Source organism: Oryctolagus cuniculus, chromosome 2 (assembly GCF_051225735.1).
Source record: "Oryctolagus cuniculus isolate XC-2025 breed Fujian yellow rabbit chromosome 2, ASM5122573v1, whole genome shotgun sequence".
NCBI lineage: Eukaryota > Metazoa > Chordata > Mammalia > Lagomorpha > Leporidae > Oryctolagus > Oryctolagus cuniculus.
In genome coordinates, this window is record NC_142868.1 from 11,400,802 (window position 1) to 11,414,333 (window position 13,532).

Sequence of the window (13,532 nt, forward strand, 5' to 3'; positions counted from 1 at the left end):
AAAAAAAGCATACACACACGTGCTGAAATGAAGTGGTGCAGTGGGGAGCGGGGCAGGACTGGCACGGAACAGTTATTTTAATCTATTTCCATAGATTGCTATCAATGTCCACTGATGTTTCCACGTCAAGCATTTGTTGATAGGAAGCTTCCGGATGGGTGAGTTCTACGCTCCCTAGGAGATTGCTCGTGTCTTTGTCCTCCAGTACAGGCAGCAAGACTCTCCACCCCAGAGCCAGCTGTGGCAGAACAGCTAACTGGTCTACCTTCCCATCTTTGGCAGTTGCTCCCCCCAGGGGCTGTCCTCGTAGGTAGGCGCTTGACGATCAATAAGGCCAATCTCCTGGGCAAAGGGCAGCCGACTGTGGTTTCCACTCCCAAGGCGCGGAATTCCAAGGGGGAGGAGGGCCTGAGAAGGTCAGTTTTAAACAAATACCTCACATGCTTCTGAGCCTGGAGTCCAAAGAGCCACATTTCCGCAGACACCGGTTTAAAAGCAAATAATAAGGTAACCGAGCCACTTCATTTCTTCTTTCCTTGCGATGGAACTTTTGAGATGTTTCTTCCCTAACAGGATCCGGGGGAGCTGTTTCTCACCTGCCGGTGCTTTGAGGGGAATGTGGGTGCTGCCCACCCCCTGAGCCCACCTTTGTGAGTCCTGTGGGAGGCAGCCCTGCCTGTCATTGTGAGGCCAGCTGAGGGGCCCACATGTGTCCTGGGGCTGAGCCCAGCTCCACCAATCAGATGCTTTCTCCTGGGCCTGGACCTGGAGTGCACTGCTGTGGCCAAGGTTTCTTACTCCTCCTAACAATGATGGAGGCAGGGTCAGCAGCCACCTCCAGACTCCCTTGCTGACATCCATAGCCATACACCCATCAGGAGTCCTGCCCCGTGTCCTGGGTTCCTGAGCCTGGCTAGCCAGCCTTCCTGCCACCTCCCTGATCCACCCCGTCCCCAGATTCCAAGTCCTTCTTCTGCCCCAGTCCCACAAAGTCAGCATCTACTGTAGGTAACAAAGCATCCTGATCAGGAAGCAAACCCCAGAGGTAGCCCTTGGCTGCTGGGAAAACCTATTGCCTCCATGTTTTAAACAGCACCAACCACTCACTACTTGGGTTTAAACTCTTGTGTTTTTTTTTTTTTTTTTCTCAATCTGTCCTTTGATGCACCGGTTTACTGCACAGCACTAGAACACAAAGCAACAGCCCAGCACAGAAATCATAAGGAAGTTCATAAAATTAAATTATGGGACACGTTTAAAAAAAAAAAAAAAAACTAAAGGGCACTGCTGTTTAAACAGACAGCTGCCAAGCTCTGGTCCCACCTATCAACTCTGTGGTGGTGACCTTGCTAAGAGTCTGCAGCCCTTCCTCTATTGCTCTGTGGAATGGGGGTTTCCGCGGGATGGGTGGGTTGGAGCTCCCTTAAGCACTGGCACACAGCTGGGATGCAGCGTAGCCCGTGGGCACCGCCACAGCCCCAGTCACATCCGCAGTCTAAGCTCAGCTCCATCCTGGCCCCGGGCTCAACCTCAGTACAACGACACCTCCCTGGGTGCTGAAAGAGGAAACCCACACACGACTGAGAAAAGTCACCTAAGTAACATCACACAGGTTGAATCCGATGAAGTTGACGATATTCGAATCTTTGACGCCCCCCTAACCCTCCCCCCAAATTCACGTGGTTCCTCCTCTAATGCTGCAGCCGTTGTTTGAGCGAGTGTGGGAGTGGGAGTGGGGGTGGCGGACATTCAAGGACCCCAGTCTCGCCCTTGGTTATTTCAGCAAAGGCCAGCCGGCGCCCACGGGAACCAGGCGATCCCGGCCGCACAAAGGCCGGTGGCCGCCGCGGGCTCCGGGAGCAACCTGTAGCTGCTGGCAGCGCGGGGCGCCGGCTTCCCCCAGCCTTCGCTCCGGGCCCCGCCTGCCCTCGCCGCCCCTGGCCAGGACCGTCTCCAGAGCTGTGGGACACAAAAGAATGGGCGGCGGGGCGGGCGCGGGAAGCGCTGTAGCCGGGGGGCGGAGTTGTTGAGCGACTTGGCAGCTCCAGGCGCGTCGGCTCCAGTTCCCGGGCAGGGATGGGGGCGCCGCCACCCCGTCCAAGGGAAGGAGACCCAGGACGACGCTCTCGGCTCGGATCCGACCCTCTGCCCCTGGCAGGACGCGCTCCCCGGGAGACTGGGCCCCCACGGGCTCTCCCACAGCGTGAGCTCTCGGGCTGTCCGAGCTCCCCTTTGTTGTCCAGGTCTGCATGTACTGGCTGAGTGCGCGCGGAGCAGCCCAGATATCCACCCCGCGACAGCCCAAAGTCCCCGGGCTGTGCACCCAGAAGGGCCTGGGGGTGGAGGCGTAAGGCCAGGGGTGCGGGCTCGCTCACCGACAGACACACGGGGAGACGGCTGCCCTCTGCACCCGCCAAGAGCCGCCTCCTGTTCCGCTCCATGGCACCGCGTAGACACTGGGCAAAGCTGAAAGCTGGCAGCTTTTAGTGCTTGCCCGGAGAGTTCCCAAACCCTGGGAAGCCTCCCCTACCCCGCCCGCCCAGAGCAACCCCGGGCCTCGGGGACCCGGTCCCAAGGGCGCTCCCGGCGTCTGCTGGAACCCCGGGATCGCAGGAGCCACAGCTGCCAACTTCCCTCCAGCGGAGGGAAAGCAAGCCCGAGAGACACGCGCGGCGGCGCGGGCCACCACGCAGCTGGAAAAGTTTGCACTCTCCGCCGGGATCTCCCAGAAAGGCGCGGGATCTGCCGCGGGCCGGGCACCGCGACCACCGCTCTCAGCCCGCGGCTGCGCCAGCTCGCAGGCCGCAATCTGGGCTCGCACCGCCTGGCGGGGCCGGGGAGAGGGTGCAGAGAGGACCCCTCCACTCCGCGTCCCCTGACCCCAGTTCTGGGAGAGATGAGCTCAGCCCCGGGCCAGTCCACAGCCGCGTCCCGCGCTCCGAAGCGAGGACGCAGCTACTCACCGTGCGCACGGCTCCCACTCCTGCCCCTCTCCCCGCGGCCACCGCCCCTTCCCCTTGCAGCTCCGCTCACCGGATCCCGGCTCATGAATTATTTATGATCTGGCTTCGGGGACCACCCGGTCGGCTTCCCGAGGGCCCGCCCCACGGCACCTCGCCGACCTCACCTCGGGGCGCGGCGGGAGGCGGGCCAGAGAGGCTCAGGGGTGCCCGCAGGGACCTGTTGCAGCCTCTCCGATCCTCCGGCCGGGACTTGGGGCTAGAGCCACCGCCGGGGTGGGAATGATTCTTTAATCGTACTCACCCGCGTCAGGAGAGCTGAGCGCGAGGCCAGGTACGGGTCAGGCTCTGGCTCTGTAACGTACAGCTCGCTAAGCCTGGGGCTCTGCCCGCGCCCTGATTGGACCAGGGCGCTCACCGGGACCTGAACTGCATCTCGGCAGCGGGAGCCCAGCTGACCCCGCACGCCCTCGCAGCGCGCACGCCTGTTTGCAGGACCTGCAAGGCAGCTGCCCTCCCGAAAGCTCGTCTTCGAACGTGCCTTGGCTGACTCCTCCCGGCCACTTTAGACACTTCTGTTTCCTCCTCCAATGCACTTCTTTTTTTTAAACCAAAACAAACACATCACTGGGCTCCTTCGTGTATACCAAACACAAGGCTAGCAGCTGAAGGTTTAAGAACCTGCATACAGCAGTCCTGGCTCCCATAAATAGTACAGGCAGCCCCTGCGGAGCGACGCATCGCACCCCTGAACCACATCCACACTGCCTTCACACCGGCTAGGAGACGGCGGAAACTTTGCCAAAAGTGATCACCCTTCTCCTAGCTCCTTCACCGATGGGCTCCTCACCCCCACGGAGGCACCCAGGTGTCCCCAACTGGGGACAGAAAATATCAGGAGGGGAGGCGATGAGCTGGTACAGAGCATGTATGGACTTCTTTTCTTGCCATTACTCCCTAAACGGCGCGATGTAAGGACAGTTTGCAGAGCACCTACATGGTGTTAGGTGTCAGCAGCCTACAGATGATTTCTCGTATAGAGCAGCAGGGTGTTGTGGGTTACACTACAACATTTTACTGGTATAGAAGGGATCGGAATGCCCCAGATTTGGGTACCTGCAGGGGTCCTGGAACAAAGGATAACTCTTCTGTCTGGTAGGGGGAAAATCAGACAAAGATAAGAAAAGCACCTTCCGGATGGAGTCCAGCACACAGCAGGTGTTTAATTAATGTGTGCAATGGATGGGTGGGTGGTGGGTGGAAGAATGGAAGGGGCTGTGCACAGACCCACAAGTGAGTGATAGGAACATTAACTCAACAGCTCTCTCCCTGACCCCGAGCATAAATCAGGCAGTGGAGAAACAAAGCATTCTTTGGGAAGGTTCGGGTGATCTTGAACTTGCATCTTTCTGGGACAAAAACGTCTGGAAATTGCACTAGGACGTGGCAAGGTCAGGTGTGCCTGGGATTCCCCCACCACTCGGGGCCTCTGCCTGGGTTTCTTCAGGACGTGGGCTCACCTGCCTGGGGCGGGGGCTGCCTGGCAAGGTGACTTCTCCCTCCACGAGCACCCTGCTCTGAGCAGCCTCAGATTCTCGTCCTGCCCCTCTTCTTCACTGTGGTTTTCTGAGGCTCGGTTTTCTTGCTTTGCCAAATGAAGACAGGAGTGACTTGGGGGCTCACTCATTCGTGCTGGAAGCACTATGAGGCACTGTGCCAAGAGCTTTAAATGAATTCCTTTATGTGACCTGCGCACCACCAGCAGGCTTGAGACCCTATTATTGCTACCTCATCATAATGATAAAGCTACAACAAATTGCATATAACCTGAATGTACTCTGAGGTCACACTGCTAGTAAGCGGAGCCCTGAATGAGAACCCAGTACTGGCCTCCAGGACCATGATCACCATGCACCAGGAAGGGTGAAGCCCTCTCTGACCACGGCTGCCCTGGGTGGAAACAGCTGGCCCTTTGCCCTCCTGCTGGGTGCTGCCTGCTTCAACTATTGTTATCCACTTCCATATCCTGCTCCAAAACAAAGCCCGGGAGCCATTGTAGGTGTTCAATAGGCGAGTGACTAAATAATAAGTGTGAGACGCAGTATTAGGCCTGTTCTGATAGGCAGACAATGGCCAGTCCCAACAATCTGTCCTGTCCAATCTGCTCCGCACCCTAAGAATCCCACCGTCCCCTCACTTATTTGCATACACACTCACAGTGATTTGACGCACAAATTCAGTCTTGCTTTCTGGAAAGCACTTCCTTGCTTTTTACTGCCCCAGTGACATCTGAAGATGAGGCAGTGAGGCGTTCTGGAAAGAGCACTGGGCTGAAAGTTGGGAGGTTTGTCCAGATTCTGTTACTAATGGCCAAGGTGGCCCCTACATCATGAGATCCCTCTGGGCCTCACCCCCCTCCTCGGACCCATCAAGGTGCTCAATGACCACCTCAGTGACCAAATGGTGACCACCGATTTGGGCATCGCTGATATGGGACATTTCTGTCATGGCACAAAGCTCTATTGGGGAGTGCTAGGGTAATCACAGTAGGTAAGACAGTCCATGATAGTCACAATAGAGGAAAAATTATAATGAGACTGCAATAAGAAACCCCAAGTTTCCACACAAGTCACATTAGAAATGAACCGTTAACTGGGATTGATTAGTGTCCGGACACAAATGTTGATTATTCAACAATCTCCTCTCCCTGACAAGATGTCTCTGCTGAAGGGTTTCAGACGTTTCTCTGAGTCCTGAAGACGAAACAAAATCAGTTTGAGGACAATATTCTGCTTCACCTGTCAATTTCCATCATGGATAAATATGCTCTGAAACCAGAAGCATCTGTGTGCATTTGCGTGGCAGCATCTGACCCCTCCGTCACATCCTCTGAGCTCACAGGGCTCTGCCCTCTTTAGACCGAAACTTGCATAAAACAATAGCCAGCAGAGAGAGAGAAGGCAGGAGAAAGATGGGGGGAAGGAGTGTGAGATCCCACAGACCCAGGCCCTCCTGTCAATTTGCTGTCCCTCCTGCATTTCTCTCCCTTGCCTCTGGGCCCCAAGACCAAAAGAGCATTGCTGGTGTTTAATAACCAAAGGCCAGGAAAACATGCTTCCAGTGCTTCGAGCACCTTCAGGTCCGGTCGGTACCTCATCCGTCAAACCCACTGCACACTGATTCAAAGCAGGGGACAAACGCTTCAACCCAGCTGGAGCAAAGGCAGCTGGGGGCCAGGGGGCCAGCAAAGACAGGGTCTCAGAGCTTGGATTCTGAACATGTAGCTGAGAAGTTGGAAAAAATCAAGCCACATTTTGATGAGGGCAGTGTGGGGTTCATTCTTTCTCTCTTTCTTTTGTTTGTTTTTGCACCAAAATCTGTCTTCTGACAACCATTTCAAATCAATGCCTCCACGTCTAGAGTCAGCTTTCATCTGGGCCTTCCCCTCTGATGCACTTTTTAAAATGCACCAACTCTAAATGGACACTGTAATTTGCCTTTAGTAATTATGTGGGCGAAAATGAGAGCAACTAAAAGCAAAGACCCTCCATGTCACGTTCTCAAGGAAGGCCCGGGCTCCCTCCTCCCCCAGCTAAATGCAACTCTGAAGCTGCTGAAGGAGGCAGGAAGGGAAACTGTAATTTTTGATTGTGTGGTTGTCATTTTTTTATCATAACCTATAAAAGCTTCACATGTAGTTTATGCAACAGGCAATAGCAGAACTATGCTAACCACTGTTTCAGCCCAGGAGGGATAATGACTCTTATTATCTTCCTCTAAACAATAATTACTTCATTACTTCGCACTTCTTATCATCACTATCAGAAAGCACTTACTAAGCTTCTGTTAGTCAGTCAGTCACCCTCGGCACCTCTGCAGCAGTGAGGATCTCGTTACTGACATGACCTCTGACCCAGCACCTGCTTATGAAAATACAGTTTCTACCAAAGGTTGTAGAGAGACGTTAAGGGGAAAAAAGCATTATTGTGACAGAGTGCCAGTTTGAGTCCCAGGGGCTCTGCTTCTGAGCCAGTTTCTTGCTCATGCACCTGGGAAGATAGCAGAGGATGGCCCAAGTACTTGGATCCCCACCATCCAGTAGGAGGACAGAGTTCCTGCCTCGTGGCTTCAGCCTGGCCCAGATCTCACTGTTGCAGCCATCTGGGGAGTGAAGCAGTGGATGGAAGATCTCTCCTCTCTCTGGCTCTGCCTTTCAAATAAATAAATCTCAAAAAACCAACAAGCCAACAAACCAATCTACCTGTTGCCCACACTACAGCCTGATTGCTAATGAGACCCAGCAAATGTTGTGCTGATCAAAACACTCTTCATTTGGGGGAGGGGGCAGAATAGGGAAGTCAATGAGAAAACACTCTTCATTTTGATCAGAATAATGAAAACTTCCAGCTCTGGTAACCAGTTACTCACACCAGTGTGTGTGTGTGTGTGTGTGTGTGTGTGTGGTTGGTGGCAGGCATGGGCAGTGTGCAGTGGGAAAACATGGACTGCGGGGGCTGAAACAGATGTGAGGATGAGTCCAAGCCCTGCTCCAGACACTCACTTGTTCTTGCATCCTCCCATCCATGCATTCAACAAACGTTGATTGAACACCTTCTGCAGGTCAGATCAAGCAAAGAGATATATATGGCAGAAGAAAACTAAAGAGACCCTTGGTCTTCAGGCCTTCCAACCTGATGGAGGAGATCACTGAACAAGCCACCAGTTGATAAGCATCTTAATGTACAGCTTTGAACAAGGTACTTCCCCTCTCTGAACTTCAGTGTGCTCGCCAACAACATAAAGGTTTTACAAAGATTCCATGAGAAGACATACACCGTATCTACAATGCACCTGCCACACTAGACAGTCAAGAGAAGCTGTTACCTCTGCTCCTTTTATTTGTCTGTCAAACTCTCTGTCACCCCCACCCCATCCTTCTTAAAACTAGTAATTTCATAAATTAGGAGGGTAGCACTATTGAATCCACAAGCTGACGGGTCATTTCATTAACACTTAACATATTACACCCTAGGCCTGCAAAGCTCCAGGCCAGCGAGGTCTAGGCAACTGTGCATATTCTGACCTCCGCTCTGTCAGAAGAAATTGTCCAAGACCTGGAAATGTGCAAAGGAGATAACTGTGTGTCCTTACTGGAGCCTCCTGAGGTGTGTGCCTCTGATCATGTTTCTACATTTTTTAAATTTCTTTTTTTTCTTTGAAAGGCAGAGAGACAGAAAGACACAAAGAGAATGCTCCCAGCCCCTGGTTCATTCCCCCAAAAGCCCACAGCAGATAGAGTTGGGCCAACTGGAAGCCAGAGCCTGGAACTCAATCTGTGTCTTTGCCGGTGCCCTTAATTCAGACTTGGCTAATTGTTGTCAGGCAGTGCTATTTGCAGATGTCCAGGAAATTTCACTCTCAGTGGAAATTCAGGAAGCTTCTAGCAGGCCCCCAGAATAATTCACGTAAACATCAGGCTTCAGTTGCCAAGTTTCTTGTTATAAAATAGGCCCTGCGATCTTGTTTTTATCCCCTTTTTGGCCTCTGTCTTTGGACTGTGCCCTGTGGGAAGGAGTCCGGTTCAGACCTATTTCTGAGACCTCTGGTGGGGCTGGTGATGCTATGCTGCATCTCTCATAGAGCCCTGGATTTGTGTCCTTGCTGCTCCAGTTCCCACCCAGCTCCCTGCTAACACGCCTGAGAAAGCAGCAGCAGACGACCCAAGTGCTTGGGCCCCTGAGAGTCCAGGATGGAGTTTCAGGCTCCTGGCTTTGGCCTGGCCCAGCCCTGGCCATTGTGGCTGGCCAGTTGGGGAGTGAACCAGCAGATGGAAGGTCTCTCTCTATAATGTTCTTTCAAATAGATAAATATTTAAAAAGAAAACAAAAACCCCACCTGGTAGTAACAATCACCTGGGACTCTTGACTAAACCAACAAGGGCAAAATCCGTCTTTTGAAACTGGGGTTCTACAGGCGGGGATGTGGCCAAAGTAAACATCCTTAAGAAACAACGCAGGGCCTAGGAGATGCTGTGGTCAGAGGAACTGGGGAGCACTTGCAGAACGTTTACAGTGCTGTCAGATTTGGTTTTTTAAAGATTTACTTTGAAAGAGTTACAGAGAGAGAGGGAGAGAGAGAAAGATCTTCCATCCACTGGAAGATAATCCACTCCCCCAGTGGCTGCAAAGGCCAAGGCTGAGGTCAAGGCTAGGATCCAGGAGCTTCATCTGGGTTTCACGTGTAGGTGGCAGGGGCCCAAGGACGTAGGCCATCCTCTGCTGCTTTCCCAGGCCATCAGCAGTGAGCTGGATTGGAAGTGGAGCAGCCGGGACATGAACTGGTGTCCATATGAGATGCTGGCCTCACACTGCAATGCTGGCCCTATGCTGTCAGATTTTTGAGTGCATGCACCCGGCTTAAGTTCACCTGACGGTGTGACCTGTGTTTGGTGATTTGATGCCTGCCCAGTGTGAGGGGACCTGCAGATGTACCAAGCCTAGTTGGCCAGGTCTGCAGGGGATGGGGTGGACTTCCCTGAGAAAGGACTCCAAGTGTGACAAAGTGGAGGCGAACTTTGCAGCCGTCAGGGGACATGTGCAAAGGCCAGGTAAACATGAGAACGAGGTAAGCCGAGAGAGCAGTCGGAGGGCCGTGGCGTAGTAAGGAACCAGCGCCCCCTGCAGGATCCTGTGGGCATGCACGTGTGCTCTTCCTAACGGCCCAGGGAGGCCAGCCAAGGATTCAGGACAGTCAGGGCACCGTCAGCTTTCGGAGGCACGTCTGTGAGCCTCAGAATCCTCATGTGAAAACCAAGGGTCCTGCACTAACCTCAACTCCCACCTCCGCTCTTTCTAACCAGACACCAGCCACGCCGGCCTCCCTGCTGTCCCCTAGCACTGAGCACCCTCCTCTTGGGGCCGCTTGTGCAGGTCACCCCTGCTGCCTGGGAGGCCCAGACAGCCCCAGCTCCAGGCTGCTCCTGCCCGTCCAGCACTCGTGGCTTCTTCAGGTGGCTCCACTTCCCCTTGCAGCACTTAACACCCATGCACTGGTTTGGCCCCTTCTTGCCTGTCTGCTCCCGCCCTGGACCGTGGGTGGCAGTGAGGACTGTCTGTTTGCAGCTGTGTCCACTGTGTCTGGCGCAGAGCCGCAAGCCAGCAATGGCTGTTGAATCAGTGGCTGAACAACACCCACCTTGTGCTTTTGTTGTAGAAACTGGAAGAATAGAATCGAGGCTTTTGCAGCACCACATATAGCGCTCAGCGAGTGGAACCTTCTTCAGCTCTTACTATTCCAGACTCCCAATTACAAGTTCTTCCCAGGACACTGTTCTCCCGTGGGCCCCCAGGTGGCCCCTGTCACTTGATCCTCCAGCACCCTACTCTGCACCCAATGAGCTTGCCTGGGAGTCAGCCGTGCGGCGTCCCTGGAGAGCAGGCAGAGGTGCACAGGCACCCCTTGCCCAGCTGAGGGGCTTTGCAAGTTGGCCCCTCTTGCATCAAGTCATTGTCTGACCACCGTGGGGGTGGTCAGGGCCCAGGCGTGGCCATCACACCCAGGCGGTGTCAGAGGCAAGCCAGAGCATGCAATGAATGAAGACCATGTCGTAGGGACGGAGAAAACAAAGGCTCCCCTGAGCCCTGACTGCTGCATCCTGCTCCCGTGACCCTGACACAAATCCACTGTGCTGGCCGGGTCGTCCTGGTTGTGTGCACCTGGGGCCACGTGCCCAGGCCCGCCTGCCTCCCTCCCTCCAGTGCAGCTTCAGGACTCTCAGAGAGGGCGCCAGCGCTGTCGGTGGTGCAGAGGCCCACTCTGGGCAAGGACATTCTCCTTGTGATCCCAGGGACCTGAATGGTAAGCAGAGACCCTGGCAAGCGTCCCTGACGAGGCAGAGCTGCACACTGTCGGGGAGCCTTTTAAAAAAACCACCTGGTTAGGGCTGGTTCATCTGAGGCTCCAGGATTTATAAGAGGTTGGGACTTGGGCCATGAACTTGGAAGCAAACAGGTCTGTGGGCACCTGTGTGGACAGAGAACCTGCTGCCCTTTTTCAGACTCTCAAAGCCAACCTGCGTACTTCTCTGGCCCAGCCGTGAGAAACGACTCACCTACGTGACAGCGTCAGTGGCAGCTCAGCCTCTGCTACCAGATCCTGTGGCCGCTGGTGACCTCCCTCCGCAAGGTCAGTGGCACTGTTCAGAGCAAAACAGGAAGCAAATAAATAACAGCAAATACAAGGGCTATGGAAACCAAGCTTAGATGGGAGAAGGAGTGCGTTGGCGCGGTAACCAAGACGGTCTCCATGAGCACTAGGGCAGGTTTCTTCCCTCCTCTCTTCTTAAGTCTTCATGTTTGTTTAATTAAAACCATTTGATCTTGGGGGTTTTTGTTGTTTATTTGAAAGGTTGAGAGAGGGAAAGAAAGAGACAAAGAGGAAGAGAGAGATCTTCCATCAGCTGATTCCCTTCCCGAACACCTGTACCAGTCAGGGCTGAGCCAGGCTGAAGCCAGGTGCTCAGAACCCCACCCGGGTCTCCCACATGGATGGCAGGACCCAAGTGCTTGCCCTCTCACCTGCTGCCCACCCCCAGGGTGCTGCATTCGCAGGAAACTGGAATCGGACGTGGGACTGGGACTCTAAGCCAGACACTCTGATATGGGCTGTGGAGTCTTAACTGCTGTGCCAAATGCCTGCCCCTGCTCTTAGTTTTAAGCTTTATTTATTTATGTGAGAGGGAAGAGAGGAGAGAGGGAGACGAATAGAGAGGATGCTCCGTCCTCCAGTTCACTGTCCAGATGCCTAAGACCTGGCCAGGCCAAAGAGGAAATAAGAGGTCAAGTCAGGTGGAACCCGATGACTTTAGTCATTGCTTCTGCCTCCAAGGCTCTGCGTTAGCAGGAAGCAGGAGCCAGGTACGGAACCAGGAGTCCCAGTGTGAGATGCTGGCCTCTCAACCAGCATCTACATGCCGAGCTAAATGCCTGTGCCCTTTTTTTTCCTGTCTTTTCCAAATTTGCTCTGCAGGGGCATGTAGAGGAGTTACGAGAAATGCTCTGAAGGGTGATGTTCCCGCCCCACAGGCTCCATCCTGTGGCAGACTGCACTCTTCAGAAAGGCGCTCCTGATGCAGTGTTGAGGTGGGAGAGACTTCAGTGCGTTTGGACTGCTGTAAAGTTTTGCTTCTTTGGGGACCAAGTGCAATTCAGCGAGCTAAATTTTCCCTGAGGGCCCCCTACCCCCACCCCAGGACATCCCTCTGTTTTTCTATTCTCAGCTTCTGTGGAGGTTTTAAAAATATCTTTCAACTGTTGCTTCAGCTGAGGAGCCCAGGATGCCTGCGATGAGACTCCCTATTCATAGGGTTTCCTAGAATAAATTTAATTGGCATGAAAATACTTGGAATCAGCTGTGAGTGTTGCTGTGAATACCCTCTTCCCTTTTCCAGTCCTGGGTGAGCCAACTGCTGCTTCTGGCCTCAAAAACAGAAGTTAATTAAGCAACACTAATCCATAGGACCTCAGTGTAGCCAATTGTTTTGCTCCATGGGGCAGAAGTCTGTGTAGTTTAGGATGTCCTCACACAAAAATGCTGTAGGAAGTTGTCCTCATGCAATGGGAAATGGATGCATCGTTTCGATTTACCCACAGTGAGTTAAAATCAGGTGTACAGGGGTCGATGTTGGGGTGCAGTGCGGTAAGTCACCACCTGCAATGCCGGCTTCCCATATCGAAGTGCCGATTAAGTCCTGGCTGCTCCGCTTCTGATCCAGCTCCCTGCTACTGTGCCTGGGAACACAGCAGAAGATGGCCCAAGTACCTGGGCCTCTGCACCCACACGGGAGATCCAGATGGAGTTCCAGTCTCCTGGCTTCAGCCTAGCCCAGCTCTGGATGTTTTAGCCATTTGGGGAGTGGATCAGTGCATGGAAGCTCTCTCCTTCTCCATCTCTTCTACTCTCTGTCACTCTGCCTTTCAAATAAATCTTAAAAAAAAAAATTCTAAGAAAAAGCACTTACAATCCATGCCAGTTTATCTTCTAGAATTTTTTTAAGATTTATTTATTTGAGAGGCAGAGTTATAGGGAGGGGGAGAGAGTAAGAGAAGAAAGGAGGGAGGGAGGCAAGGAAGGAGAGAGAGAGAGAGAGAGAGAGAGAGAGAGACTTCTATCCACTGGTTTACTCCCCAAATGGCTTCAACTGCCAGAGCTGCACTGATCCAAAGCCAGGATCCAGAAGCATCTTCTGGGTCTCCCACACTGGTGCAGAGACCCAAAGACTTGGGCCATCTTTCACTGCTTTCCCAGGCCATAGCAGAGAGCTGGATTGGAAATGGAACAGCCAGGACTCGAACTGGCGCCCACATGGGATGCCGATGCCGCAGGCAGAGACTTAGCCTACCCTCTTCTAGAACTCCATACTGAATTTTGTCAGGATAAAAACAACTTAAATGAATAGGAGATGTTCTGTCCTTAAGTATATGTGTGACTCCAAACCCTGGTTCTAGCTTTTCCTTGCTGTGTAGGCCTGGGCAGCTCACATCACCTCTCCGACTCTCATCTGTAGCACCTCTG

General features: G+C 53.4%; 1 protein-coding gene across 4 annotated transcripts in view; it reads right to left on the reverse strand.

Annotated features, from left to right (window-relative positions):
• PROM1 (prominin 1) overlaps positions 1 to 3,502 on the reverse strand; it is a 108,849-nt gene extending 105,347 nt beyond the window's left edge. For 2 of the 4 annotated variants that reach the window (XM_089326965.1, XM_089326964.1), the window contains exon 1: positions 2,964 to 3,053. The gene's annotated coding sequence lies outside the window, so the exon portion shown is untranslated. Of the gene's footprint in view, positions 1 to 2,963; positions 3,222 to 3,264 lie in introns of those variants that run through there. The other 2 variants (XM_089326966.1, XM_089326967.1) reach the window with 2 other exon arrangements.
• Between the last annotated feature and the right edge of the window lie 10,030 nt (positions 3,503 to 13,532).